Source organism: Bacillus rossius, chromosome 3 (assembly GCF_032445375.1).
Source record: "Bacillus rossius redtenbacheri isolate Brsri chromosome 3, Brsri_v3, whole genome shotgun sequence".
Classification (NCBI taxonomy): domain Eukaryota; kingdom Metazoa; phylum Arthropoda; class Insecta; order Phasmatodea; family Bacillidae; genus Bacillus; species Bacillus rossius.
The window spans coordinates 95672403-95685026 of record NC_086332.1 but is presented as its reverse complement, the minus strand read 5'-3'; the positions used below and the strand labels follow the sequence as shown (position 1 = coordinate 95685026).

The window sequence follows — 12624 nt, the reverse complement described above, 5'->3', positions numbered from 1 at the left end:
TTTTGTGTCTTATCCACATCAACTACAGGACTCTAGAATGAGTTTTTTTGTTTCTTGAGAAATTTCAGATAAAAATGTAAGAAATGATAATTAAATAAGAATTTACTAAACATGTTTATTTTTGCTATTCTTAATTGATACGCCTCAGTATGAAAAACTAATATTTACAAAATTATTTAAAAACTGTAGTTACTGTGTTTAATAATTACTCCGGTAATACTACTCATACTGCCGCCCACGTAAAAGGCAGGTGTGCCATTGTGAAACAATTTCTTCTTGTTATTTTTCAGATCTGTTGTCTCAGAATTGTACTCACTAACAGTGCGCTAATCACCCATAGCCAAGCTTGTAAAGGCACTACAACCAACCACACACTGTGCTGTACACCAGACTATGGGTAGCTAGTGCGTATGGCTGTGACCAACTTGTCGCTTGCATTCTGCAGAGCGCTTTAATGTATTGTCAGCCCAGGCAATAGAGTAGTTTGCTCTTCTTCATGCCAAATTCAAATTGCAGGCTAAGCTTGCACCTGTAAGTTTGCAGGGTTGCATTTCTTGACATATTTTCTAACGAAAATTGGTTGATTTTGGCATTCCTTGCCATCCATTAAATTTATGCCCAGTAATTTCCAAATATCACACACACACTTTGCGCATGCACATGTATGACATTTGGGAATTTTTTATTTGAGTAGAATTATAATTCAGTATTGTCTCGCTCAAAACAACTCCCTTGTGAAGCCACACAGCACTGAAGACAGTTCTTCCACTCCTCACAGCAGCGCTGGAACTCTGATACTGGAATAGCCTTCACTTGGTCAGTTACTGCAGTTTGAATGTTTTCGAGTGTTCCAAAATGACACCCCTTGAGGTGATTTTTCAATCTTGGGAAGAGGAAAAAGCCACAAGGTCTCAAGTCAGGCAAATAAGGAGGCTGAGGAGCCTCAGGAATGTTTTTACTGGTCAAAAACTGGTTTACTGAAATTGCTGTGTGACAAAGCACATTGTCGTGATGCAACACCCAGTTTTTCTTTATGTTTGGTCTCACATGCATGACTCTTTTTTCAAGAAACTCTCAGTTAAAGTGTTGGTTGACTCTTTGGCTTGCTAGTTCAAACTTGTACTGAAGGTGGATCACATGTTCACCTGCTGCCCCTCCGTATCCTGCGTCCCCAGCATTGCCAGTATGACTGCAATGTTGCCAGTCTCATGTTTTAATTAACACACCTATATAGGTATGCAGAGTGGGGCAAAATGTACCGTATTTGCTCGCGTAAAGGCCTCGCCCGCGTAAAATGTGTTTTTCTGGGTTTATCTGAGGACAGGGCAGCTTGGCATGCATCAAACAGCAAGCCATGTATTGTGAGCGGCGGGAGGTGATTTTGTAAGCGGCAGTGATACAGAGACTGGTATTATAGTTTGTCCGTTCTCAGTAGGACTGTCGTGAGGCGTGACATACGTAGGCAGTTAGTCGTATCTCAAACGACATAAAGATAAAGAAAGCTGGACTCGCGGGCTTGTGTTGATGTGCAGTGTTGACGGAGTAGAAGAGGGGAGGAAGAGGGGAAGTGAAGGAGGAAGGGAAGTGGGTGGAGCAGGTGCCTACACTCCCTTGTCTGGTTGGCTGGCTATTTGGCAGGAGGGAGGTTAATCCGCGCCTCTGCCTCTCCCCCACCCCCTGCCACAGCGCTGCCCCTCTCCCCCTCCTGCCGCGTCCCTGCCTCTCTCTCCCTCCTGCCGCGTCGCTGCCTCCCCCTCCCTCCCTCATTAGAACAAAGACGCACGACTTGCCGACTTGCTAGTCGTTCCGCTGTTTCATTTAATCAAAATTTAATTGGCATTTAAATAAGTTGTGGCGGTATTTCATTTTGCTTTTATTAAATGTTAGTTTTTCATACCTGAAAAAAAGAAAAATCTATTTTTTCCTCCAAATTCGCATATAGTCGAAAATTTGGAAAAAAAAGGGGGGCCTTTACGCGAGTAAATACGGTATGTAGTATCTGTTTTGAAGCGTTATTAAAAAAACTGAGCAACTTGGAGGAAAGGTTTATTTTATTGGAATCAGTATACATCCCCATTTTTTTTATAAAGTTTTGAAAATCACATTAGGAAGATCGTGGCCATCAGCAGGTGATGCATTGATGAAAGCGATTTCGGAATGCTTGACCGCTTTCACATTTCGAGGGGTAAAGCGGTGATTTCTCCCTGAAATTGCATCTTCATTCTTCCAAAGTGTGAGGATGATGTTTGAAAACCTTTTCCTTGAGGTAACCCCACAGGCAGAAGTCACAAACGCTCGGAGGGGTGATGTGGTGTGGCCCGCACGCTCACCGGATTTTAGTGTTTGTGACTTCTGCTTGTGCGGTTACCTTTAAGAAAAGGTTTTCAAACATCGTCCTCACACCTTGGAAAAACTGAAGATTTGAATTAGAGAGAAATCACCGCTATACCATTCAAAATGTGCAGAAAAGCGGTCAAGAGTTCCAAATCTTCTACATCAATGCATTGCTGCTGATGGCCACCATCTTTCTATGATTTTCATAACTTGATAAAAAAAATTGGTTATCTGTAAAGTCGGTTTACGGACGATAGTTTAACGCGACGTCATAACAAAACATTGATGAAATGATTGCATACTTTTATGAATAAAATTGAATTTTTTTTTATTGAATTATCATTATTTTGTATGGATACAAAGAAGGAGTGAAATGAAATTTACAATTTAATTGATAAATTTACTTTTATTTGCACTCATTAATTCAAATATGTTTATTACTTTAACAAACAGATTATTTTAACTATAAATTTTATACATGTTTGCTATTTAACTTCTTCCAATCTGTGTTATTCTGTTAAAGATAGGACGATGATAGGAAAAGTAGGAAACGAATGGGAGTGTTTCAAGTTTAATGTGCCTCGAAAAAGTCAAATCGATGGTTGTTCCAATCGAGTGGAAGAGAGATAGATGCGGCGCAAGCGTACAATGAGCGTAACGGGACAATGTGCGTAATGGGACAATGAGTCATCCTTTTTAGTGCGTGCAGCCGGCGTTCATCGATTTATTAGACGTTGTCACGTCAAAAATGGATGTATACTGATTCCAATAAAATAAGCCTCATTTCTGTAAGGTGCTCAGCCCTTCGAAACCGATACATACCTTTTGCCCCACTCTGTACATATGTGTATATGTATGTATGTTTGTAAGTGTGTGTGGGTTTATAAACATTCCCTCAGTAAATTAAGACAATTTTTATATATCAACATTTGTGTCTTTTTTTTCTCTAGGTGCATTCGGACAAGCAGAAACTACTTACAATGCTTCAGTTTTTGTTACAAGCATTTGTAAAAAAAACTACAGACAACAAGGAGCATCTTTTAAGAGTCTACATGTTCTGACTCTACGTTATTAAGTTGGTTGGCCTGCTCTTCAACAAGACGTTTTAAGTTTCAGTGAATTTTTTACCACTGCAGTACAAACACACAGTGTGTGTGGTTCATTGTTCCTTGTGCCATGATTGTACTTTTAATGTTAGTGATCTCAAGAATGTGACCAAATTGAAGGGAATGTCTGCAGATGATTTCAGTTTATGGTAGTGTGATTGTTTGTCAGGAGGTGGCAGGTAGTTCCGAACTACTCTGTTAACACATGGGACATATTTTATTAATGCTATACAATTATTACTATCACCATACAGTTGTGTGTTGTAAAGCAGCTACAAGAGATATATGATTTGTGCAAAAATTACCATAACCTACATTGAACTGGAAAACCATTTTGTAAAAGTTTGATCTCATTTCTCGAGATAGTTCTGTGAAGAATGACATTTTTAATTTATTGAAGTTTTACTTCTCAGGCACGTTGTGGAATACTGATGGAAGTGGAATTTTACGATATACAATGTACAATTTTTACCATGCAACAAAATTTTCACAGGATGACGGCGGACCCACATGTATGAACATAAACCCATATATTGTCACTTTCATAAATATTAGGTTACATGCCAAATGTATTGGAGTGCCAATTGAAACTTTATGATAGTGAAACTACTCTGGAATACATTTGGTAAACTAAAATAGTCATAAAAAACGTACCGTATTTAAACGCATAATGTCTGCACCTTTCTTTTTAAATACTTGAAATGGAATTTTTCCGCATAAAGTCAGCATCAGACAAAGCAACCTTGGCCACCCCTGAAAGGCACAGTAACGGGATGGAAAATTACTGACGCTGTCAACAATGCTTTGACCTTGAGTTGTTCATTTCTCCGGAGCGGTCGCTGAGAGGGTTTTGTAGCGTGGTGAAACCGTCCGGACTCAGAAACTCGCACATTCCACTGCGCAGCTGCCTGCTCCGTCACGCGTGTTGCAAGGGGATGGGCTATATATAGCACAAGCTAGTACACGTCAACTCACACTACGTCACAAAGAAGGGGAGGTAGCGGATAAGTGGTGGGGGTACATGCGCACTGTGTTTTTACACAAACAGTGGGCAAGGAACAGGGAGGGAGGCTCGCCGGCGCCGGCTAATGCAGACATTAGACATCTGCCCCGTGCCTTCAGTGGCCATCTCAATGAAAGGTTAAAAAAATATGTTTTCACGCAAAGCGTTTATTTTGTGTAGGCTGGCTGCGGCTTCTGAACGTAGGAGCGCACACGCAAGTGAGAGAAGAAAAAAAATACGAGTGGCGTCTTCCACTAATCGCCGGCACCCAATTATCTCGTCACCTGTCACATTTCTCACATCCGCTGCGGAGGGTCGCCAGTCACCAGCGCTCTGCTAGTAAACTAATTATGAGAGAACAATTTTTTTACTCTACACAAAACATAACATTTTGAGGAAAAAAAATTTTTTTTGGACTTCACCTCATGTCTGCACCCCATTTTTTTGGGTCAAAAATGTAGCCTAATTACTGCGGACATTATGCGAGAAAATACGGTAATTACAAGTATTAAATAACCTATGGATACTGGTATTCCAACAATTACAATACATATTCTTCTTACAATCTTCTGTTAAGCTTTGTAGCACAGTGGTTATAGAGCGTGGTTAATAAACTAATGGAATGTGGTTCAAAACTGGCTGTAGGAAATTTTGTTTACTTTTTTTAAATTATAGATTACTGGATCATACTAATTGTTTTTAATCAAATAAATATGAATACATTTTATTTGTTTATTGTATTGCTATGATATTTTTATACATTTTTATATTAAAACTGAATGCTGAAAATTTTAAATTAATTTTTGTTACAATAAATATCAAAATAGTTCAGAGTTTTAAATCAAAAAGAAATATAACTACTAATGCACGTACATAAGTAAACTCACCATTTGTTTTATGTGGCCTTGAAATCCTTGTTGCCAGAGAGGGCTTGGACACATGCCAGGTATATGACACAGGGACTGGGGAAGGTCTCGGCCATGCCTGTAAGAAGGACTATCCCAGCATCTGACTAGTGGCATAGGGAAATCATGGGAATCTGAAATTGAGATGGTGGTTGGATGCGAATTCAAACCCAGCTCCTGAATGCGAGTTCAGGGTTATACTGTTGTGCGGTTGTAACAGCATCCAGTGTGTGCATTTGCTTGTTTGGAAAACTCTCCCATGGTATTACATTCCCAAATACACCTCTTTATCTTTGCCCATGCTAGTTCAATTGCGCTGAACTCACATGTAAAATGATAGTCGAATTAAATGATGATATGCACCTTTTAAGTCTTATCAAAATGTAAAATTTTGTCCTTTGTTTTTTTCAATTAGTTCTACTATCATACATTTCAGCTTTTTTCAACACATGCTGCGCCTCTGCATTTTAGTTCTTTTTTTTGCACTGTGTCTTCTAGTTTTGAGTGGTATGATGTACCTATTAGCCAACACTAAAGCAGAAAATGGTGGCAAGTTTGGTATAACAGTTCAGACAGCCACTTTTTAAAATTATAGAATTAATTTCTTCATGATAATCTCCGACTGTAGTACCTGACTTTTAAACCAATAATACCCTTGGGAGAAATTCAAGTCTTGAACCAATAGGAACCAGTAATAGCCTCTTGGTTGCATTTCCTTTAGTTATGCCTCCTTACATCATTTTTGTGTTGCGAGTATTTCTCAATTCTGAGATTTGTATTCACTCATGACTGCAAGGTAAAAAAATCCTATCTTCTGATTAAGACTGTCTTATTTGTGTGAGGTACTTGGAGCACCATGCCGCTATATCAGCTCGTTTGATCAAAGAATGCCACTTGTCTTCACACCGATCCAGCAATAATCTCTTGAGCGATGAAGGGCTCTACTGCCAACCTGTCTTTTCTTTTAAAACAGGAATCAAGTTTGCAGCATAGAATTTCTGGATGGTATCTTTTATGACATGTTTATCGGAGCTGTCGACTCAATTTTGCGTTTCTTTGTGTTCTGCACAAAAAAATACAATATGGCAATCTTAATAATCAAAATTAATAAACACATGCATGACTGTCCTATTTTGTACACAGACTGATATAACTTTACTAATAAATTATTTCTCTCTTTGCTTTTAACAGCCTTATTACTTTTCCTGCTCTTCACATTCGGCCCGCAAACTCGTGGCACACTATCTGCCAGTAGACTTATAGCAGTTAATATGGCAGGAAGGGAGCTGAAATCCCCCAATTTCCCTTTCCCTACTTTTCCTGTTGTCCTTTCTTTGCTCTTCACCACGCTCTGGCAGCTCACAAGAATCATGGCCCTCACAATACCATTTACCACATCGAAAATCAAGTACCGTATTTACTCGCGTAAAGCCCCCCCCCACCCCCCCCCTTTTTTTTTTACAAATTTTAGACTCCAAAAAAGGGGAGGGGGCCTATATGCGAATTTGGAGGAAAAAATATATTTTTCTTTTTTTCAGGTATGAAAAACTAATATTTAATAAAAGCAAAATGAAATACCGCCACAACTTATTTAAATGCCAATTAAATTTTTATTAAATGAAACAGCTGGCGGAACGACTGGCAAGTCGTGCGTCTTTGTTCTAATGAGGGAGGGTGGGGGAGGCAGCGAGTCCGCAGGGGGGAGAGGCAGCGCTTCAGCAGGGAGGGAGGGGAGAGAGGCAGAGGCGTGGCTTAACCTCCTTCCTGCCAGCTAGCCAGCCAACCAGACAAAGGAGTGTTAGAAATACCAGTTTCATGGTACGTGTACCAGTTTTCATAGGTAATTCCTTGACGTATTACTGGTATAGTTTATTTTGCCTTAGTTTAAGAAATACAAAGATTAAATTATTTTCGATTAGGTAGAGGTATAAAAAAAAATTAAAACCAGTTTTAGACATTAGGTTAGTTTTAAAAATATTAAACTGTGATGACCATGTTACATAAAAAAAATTGGTTTACAAAAATACCTCGCAATAGTTATCAAGTAAACCATGCACAGCATACCACTGTTTTGACTGAAGTGCCAGTTTTCTCATGATATGAGTACCAGAATTTTCAAGCTGTCATCAGACAATGCTGACTAGGTGTCCCCACAGTTTCCCTTACATTTACTCTCTTCCTTGACAATCAACCTGGCATTCACTATCTCGTGAGTTATTTACGTGTGCGCCAGTTGAAAAGTTTATGGTAGCGTACCGTTTTTAACACTTTCATGCAAACACATTTCACTAAAGGCACAGTATGTACCGTAGAGGTAGAGAATATTTACATACACTATGTTCTATTCACATGCATATCATTTGAAGCAGTGCGGGCACTGCTGAGCGTTCCTTCCCCTCCAGTTCCCCTCCCCTCTCCTCCTTTCCTCTTCCTCTCCGACTTCCCCTTCCTACCCCCCTCTCTTCCTCCCTTCCCCGCCGCGCCACCAGCGCACTCTGCCGTGTATTGTTCCCGGCCTATATAACCCCGGCACCCGGGCTATTTGCCGCAGTCTTCCGGTCGTTTGACATGAGGGCTGCCACTTGGGGCTGGCGTCGCTTTGGTATCTACTCGGCTGTGAAACTTTTAACTTCTGTAATTTTCAGTAATTAGTATGATTTCTTGTTCTTGCTTGCGCGTCGTGGCCGCGCTTTCACTTTTGGATTTTTGCCATGTTTAGTAATTTTCGTAATCTCTCTTGGACCCTTCAGGTCAGTGCTTAATTGGATTCTTTGCCTTAGTTTCTTTTGCTCACGCCGAGTACTACCGGTAGCTTATGTAACAGTGTTTTTCTGCGGTTGTATATGGGCATGCCATGATGGCTTTGGACACTTCTTGTCAAGCCGCATCGTAACGGTAATAGTAATTGTATGTAATTGTAAATGTAATCTCTTTCTTTCTTTCTTTCTTGTTGTTGCCTAGCGGCCCATATGATTGTGCTACGTTAAACACGTCTTCAGCTTGCCCCATTTATCGCACCATTGTTTTAACTTGTATTCCCGCGGGAATCGAATTATTATATGCATATTATATGCATTGTTTGCATTGTAACTAATAAAGTGGATTGCTTGTTATTCGGATTTTTGTGACCTTATTTCTTGCAGCACGAGCGCACCACTGCCGTGGTCGTATGGCAACGACACCTTGTTTGTGTTGATTTCCTGTTTCAGTTGTAGGTGCGGCTACACATTATCTGCGTCTACTCCCCCTCCTCTTCGACATCGTCAGGGTCGTTGGCGTCAGAATCTTAGGTGTCGTTCTCGCTTGCGCTGCTTTCCCCGCGGTTCTTCCACACTTCATCATCTTCCGTGCCATCTAGTGCGTTGGATAGGCCAGTCACTTTGAAACTTTTAGCCAGTTTCCACAGGAATGGCACGCCATGCCGCAAGTATCCACTCGCACACAGTAGACAAGGATGCCCTCTTCATTCTTCCTGTCGGAGTCAACTTGTGTTCAGCAGATCTCATCCATTCGCTGTACTGTTTTCTGAAGTGGGTTTTGAAGGGACGATTCACAACAACGTCCAAAGGTTGCAAAATCTTAGTTAAACCTCCGGGTATTATGACAAGATCGCACCTCTCTTCTCTAACCCTCGTTTTCACCTTCTCTGTCAGGTGGCCTCTGAAACTATCCAACACTAGCATGGAGCGTTGACGTAGAAGACCACCTGGCCGCGAATTCCAAACTTTGTTCAACCAGTCGACAACCAAGTCTTCGGTCATCCACCCCTTTATCTGTGCGTGGACAATAATACCATTCGGCATTTTTTCCTTCGGCATAGTCTTTTTAGCAAAGATCACGTACGGCGGGAGTTTGCGGCCGTCAGCCGTTATTGCGAGCATGACAGTGGCGCGCTGTATCTCTGCACCGGTCGTCCTAATGGAAACTGATCTCTCGCCCACTGGGTTTATCGTTGTGTTCTCAGGCATGTCGAAATAAATTGGAGTTTGGTCAGCATTCCCGATCTGGAAAAGCATGTATTGGTGCTGCTTTCGTAGCGATATCACATAGTGCTGGAAGGACAGCATTTTCTCTTCAAACTTCTCTGGTAGTTTCTGTGAAACCGTAGTTCGACTACGTATTGATAGATCTTTCCTGCGCATAAATCTGCGAATCCAGCCATAGCTGGCACGGAATTCGTTGTGTGGCATGTTCAATCGTCTTGCAATTTGATTTGCCTCGACTTGTATCATTTCCATTGTCACAACATATCCCGATTTGCTTGTGTCCGTAATATATGTATAAACTTCATCTTCAACTTGGGGGTACTTGCATTTTCCTCCAAGGAAGGCACGTTTATTTTTTGGGGCCTTTTACAGTTTTTCGCATTCACTAACTCAACACCTGACACATTTTGCATCCACGTCGAATTTCCTCGCGGCAGCGCGTTTGCTGTGTTCAGTCGCGTAAGCAATGACCTTTAACTTATACTCGACCGTGTAGCTACCCCTTTTTCTCTCCTCGAATATTGAATGCTTCGAATACTAACATTTTAATAGTGTTTGAGGTTTTGATTGGCCCATCTGTAGTAATTATGTATTTGGATGGGGCATGTTTGGAACTGCCACCACCTCCAGCTGTTGTTAATATTAGCAGGATACACCAGTGAGGAATATGTCCCATGCCATGGGGCACACTTTGTCTGTTATGTCTACCAGCAATGGATAATCTTGTGTGTATATGCAAGGGTTTTATACTGTACATTTTCATATATTTTATTAAATGCTGACAAATGAATACTGTTAATACAGAATTTTTGTTTGTGTGTTATTAAAATCCTGATAATGTTAGTCCTTTTGTGTAACCGGATATCTGGAACCAGAAAATCTAACATAATTTTTTCATATTTATTTTACAATCGATGGTTTGAAATGTACAGAAAACAAACAGTGTGGTAAGAGTCCAGCAGGTCACAGATGTGAATTCTCAGGGCTATAAAAGGCAGGGCTGACTTATCAAACAAGCTAAAACCAAGCACAAGAGAGAACCAAACTAAATTTTGCAAGATGGCATTTAAACATTGGCGTAGTTGTGTTTATAAAGTTGGGGGGGGGGGGGGGGGGGGGACAAATAATGATTTTGATGTCATGTGAACCCATTCCCCTCTTACTAAGATGGGGGTCCGGGGGTCCTCCACAGGAAAATTTTGATTTTAAAAGTGAAAAATAGCGCTTTTTAAGCAGTTTTTGTATCTAACCATTGGATACATTGATGTTAAAATTATTATTGTTTCCTTAAGATAAAACCTGAGAGTGAAGAAATTACAAATAAAGTTGGGCAGAATAATATTATAAAATAAAAATATCACGTTCTAGAAAGTTGGGGGGGGACAGTCCCCTCCACCCAAAATGTTCAGGAGGACACGTCCCCCCCGGTTCCTACGCCCCTGCATTTAAAACCGATTTACGAAAATTTTTCCAGAGAAGTGGAACAGAGATATGTTACAAGGTACCATGACCAAGTGCTGAGAACCGCAAAAAACTTACTTCCACATGATCAACCCCCAAAGCACAATGCCAGCCAACCGCTTTAGTCATCAAATGAACACAGGAGAAATTAAGGAGAGTGCGACTTAAGTAGTGCAAAACTTGGATTTGAAGTTTGAACCAAAAAAATTTTATTTTAGAGTGAGGTAAAAAATTAATAAAAGTTTTTGTAGAGGTGGAAATTTCTATTAAGTAAATAAAAGTATATTTATGCATACATTTATTATGTTAAGCATACTTTACAGTGGAAGTTTTTTACTATTCAATTTTTGCTTTAAAAATAATAATGAAAAAAATAACTATTGTTTATAAGTGCTGTATATTCTGTTTTAGCTATAATAAGTACATTGTTGTGGTAATGCTCATAAAACAGTCTTCCCTCATCTCAACACGCATACAATGTTTTTCGACCCGAAGGCCGGCTAATCCTCTACCTTCCCTCCCAAATCTGCGCCCTTATAGGGTAGTTTAGGAGTCGACCGACAAATCTGTATTTAAACATTCCAGAGCTAGTAAATACAGACAACTGTATAAGGGCTTGCTCCCCCTTTTGATCGGGAAGGTGTTAGAGCTTCAGCTATGGCCAGAGGCTAGAGCTGCCCGTCCCAGCAGTCACCACCTCGGCCCCCTGCCTCACTCAGCTAACCAGACAGTTGGCTGTGTCCTTAACCCTTGGAAGTTATCAGCACATCACACTGGGACCCCTCGATCAACCAGTGATCCTGTGGTCCGGTGGAGGTCTATCCAAACTTCTCCTAGCTGTCCAGGCTAGTACCAAAACTGTGTTTTCGCTCAAAACGTTGACTCGTCAAAGGGCTAGGGAACCCTCAGAGTCTGCTCCAAGTGATCGGAGCACCACCTCCAAGTACGAGTCATACCCAATAAGATCCAGGGCCTTGGAGGAAACCTCAATGGGGATCGTTTCACTTCCACGGATTGTTCCCGTACTACTACCAACTTCGATGTCTACGATGAGCATAGACTGTTCACCCAGCTAGCCGACCTGCCGTGTATCGGAGCCACTTCACTTGATCCACCTCGTTTCCTTGGATGATCCTCCGACTCGTCGTACCTCAGTTCGAGTGGCTTACAGCCGATTAAGGCCCAGATGTGCCCAGACTCCTCCGATGGCGACCATAAAAGCCGTGGCTAGAACTAACCATCTAGGCTGTGTGAAGGAGCAGGAGGGCCTCGAAGTTGCCTTGGTACCTACCCGAAACTGCTGGGCAGAGCTCAGACGGTTTACAGCCCTTTAGGCCCGGGTGCCCTTATTCACGTCAGTGGCGTTCTCAGTCCTTACCATTACCATGGGCTGTTCCTCATTTACTATAAAGAGCATTTGGGACCAACATCTCCGACACCTCAACAAGCATACAGATTATTCCGACCTACGGCCGGCATTCTCAAGTTTCCCTCCCACATATGCGCCCTAATAGGGTAGGGTGAGAGTGACATTCCAGCTTGTTTTAGATGAATTCCAGAGCTTGTCATTTAAAACAGAACTTTTAAGGATTTCTCCCTTTTGTTGGATCGGGAAGGTATTAGAGCATCGGCAATGACCAGCGGCTAGGGTCACCAACCCAGCATAGTCACCGCCTCAGCCCCACACCTCACTCAGCTGACCAGACAGTTGGCTGTGTCTTAGCGCTAAGACTTTATCAGCACTGCTGGCGCCTTCCCTGATCTCCCACATCACACTGGGACTCCTCAAAACACCCAGTGAACCTGTGGTCCGGTAGAGGCCTATCCAA

At 41.4% G+C, this 12624-nt stretch overlaps 1 protein-coding gene across 2 annotated transcripts in view; it reads left to right on the top strand.

Moving 5' to 3' along the window:
• LOC134531049 (beclin 1-associated autophagy-related key regulator) overlaps nt 1-10140 on the top strand; it is a 47040-nt gene extending 36900 nt beyond the window's left edge. For both annotated transcript variants that reach the window (XM_063366555.1, XM_063366556.1), the window contains one exon: nt 3285-10140. The gene's annotated coding sequence lies outside the window, so the exon portion shown is untranslated. The remainder of the gene's footprint in view (nt 1-3284) is intronic.
• The last annotated feature ends 2484 nt before the right edge of the window (nt 10141-12624 follow it).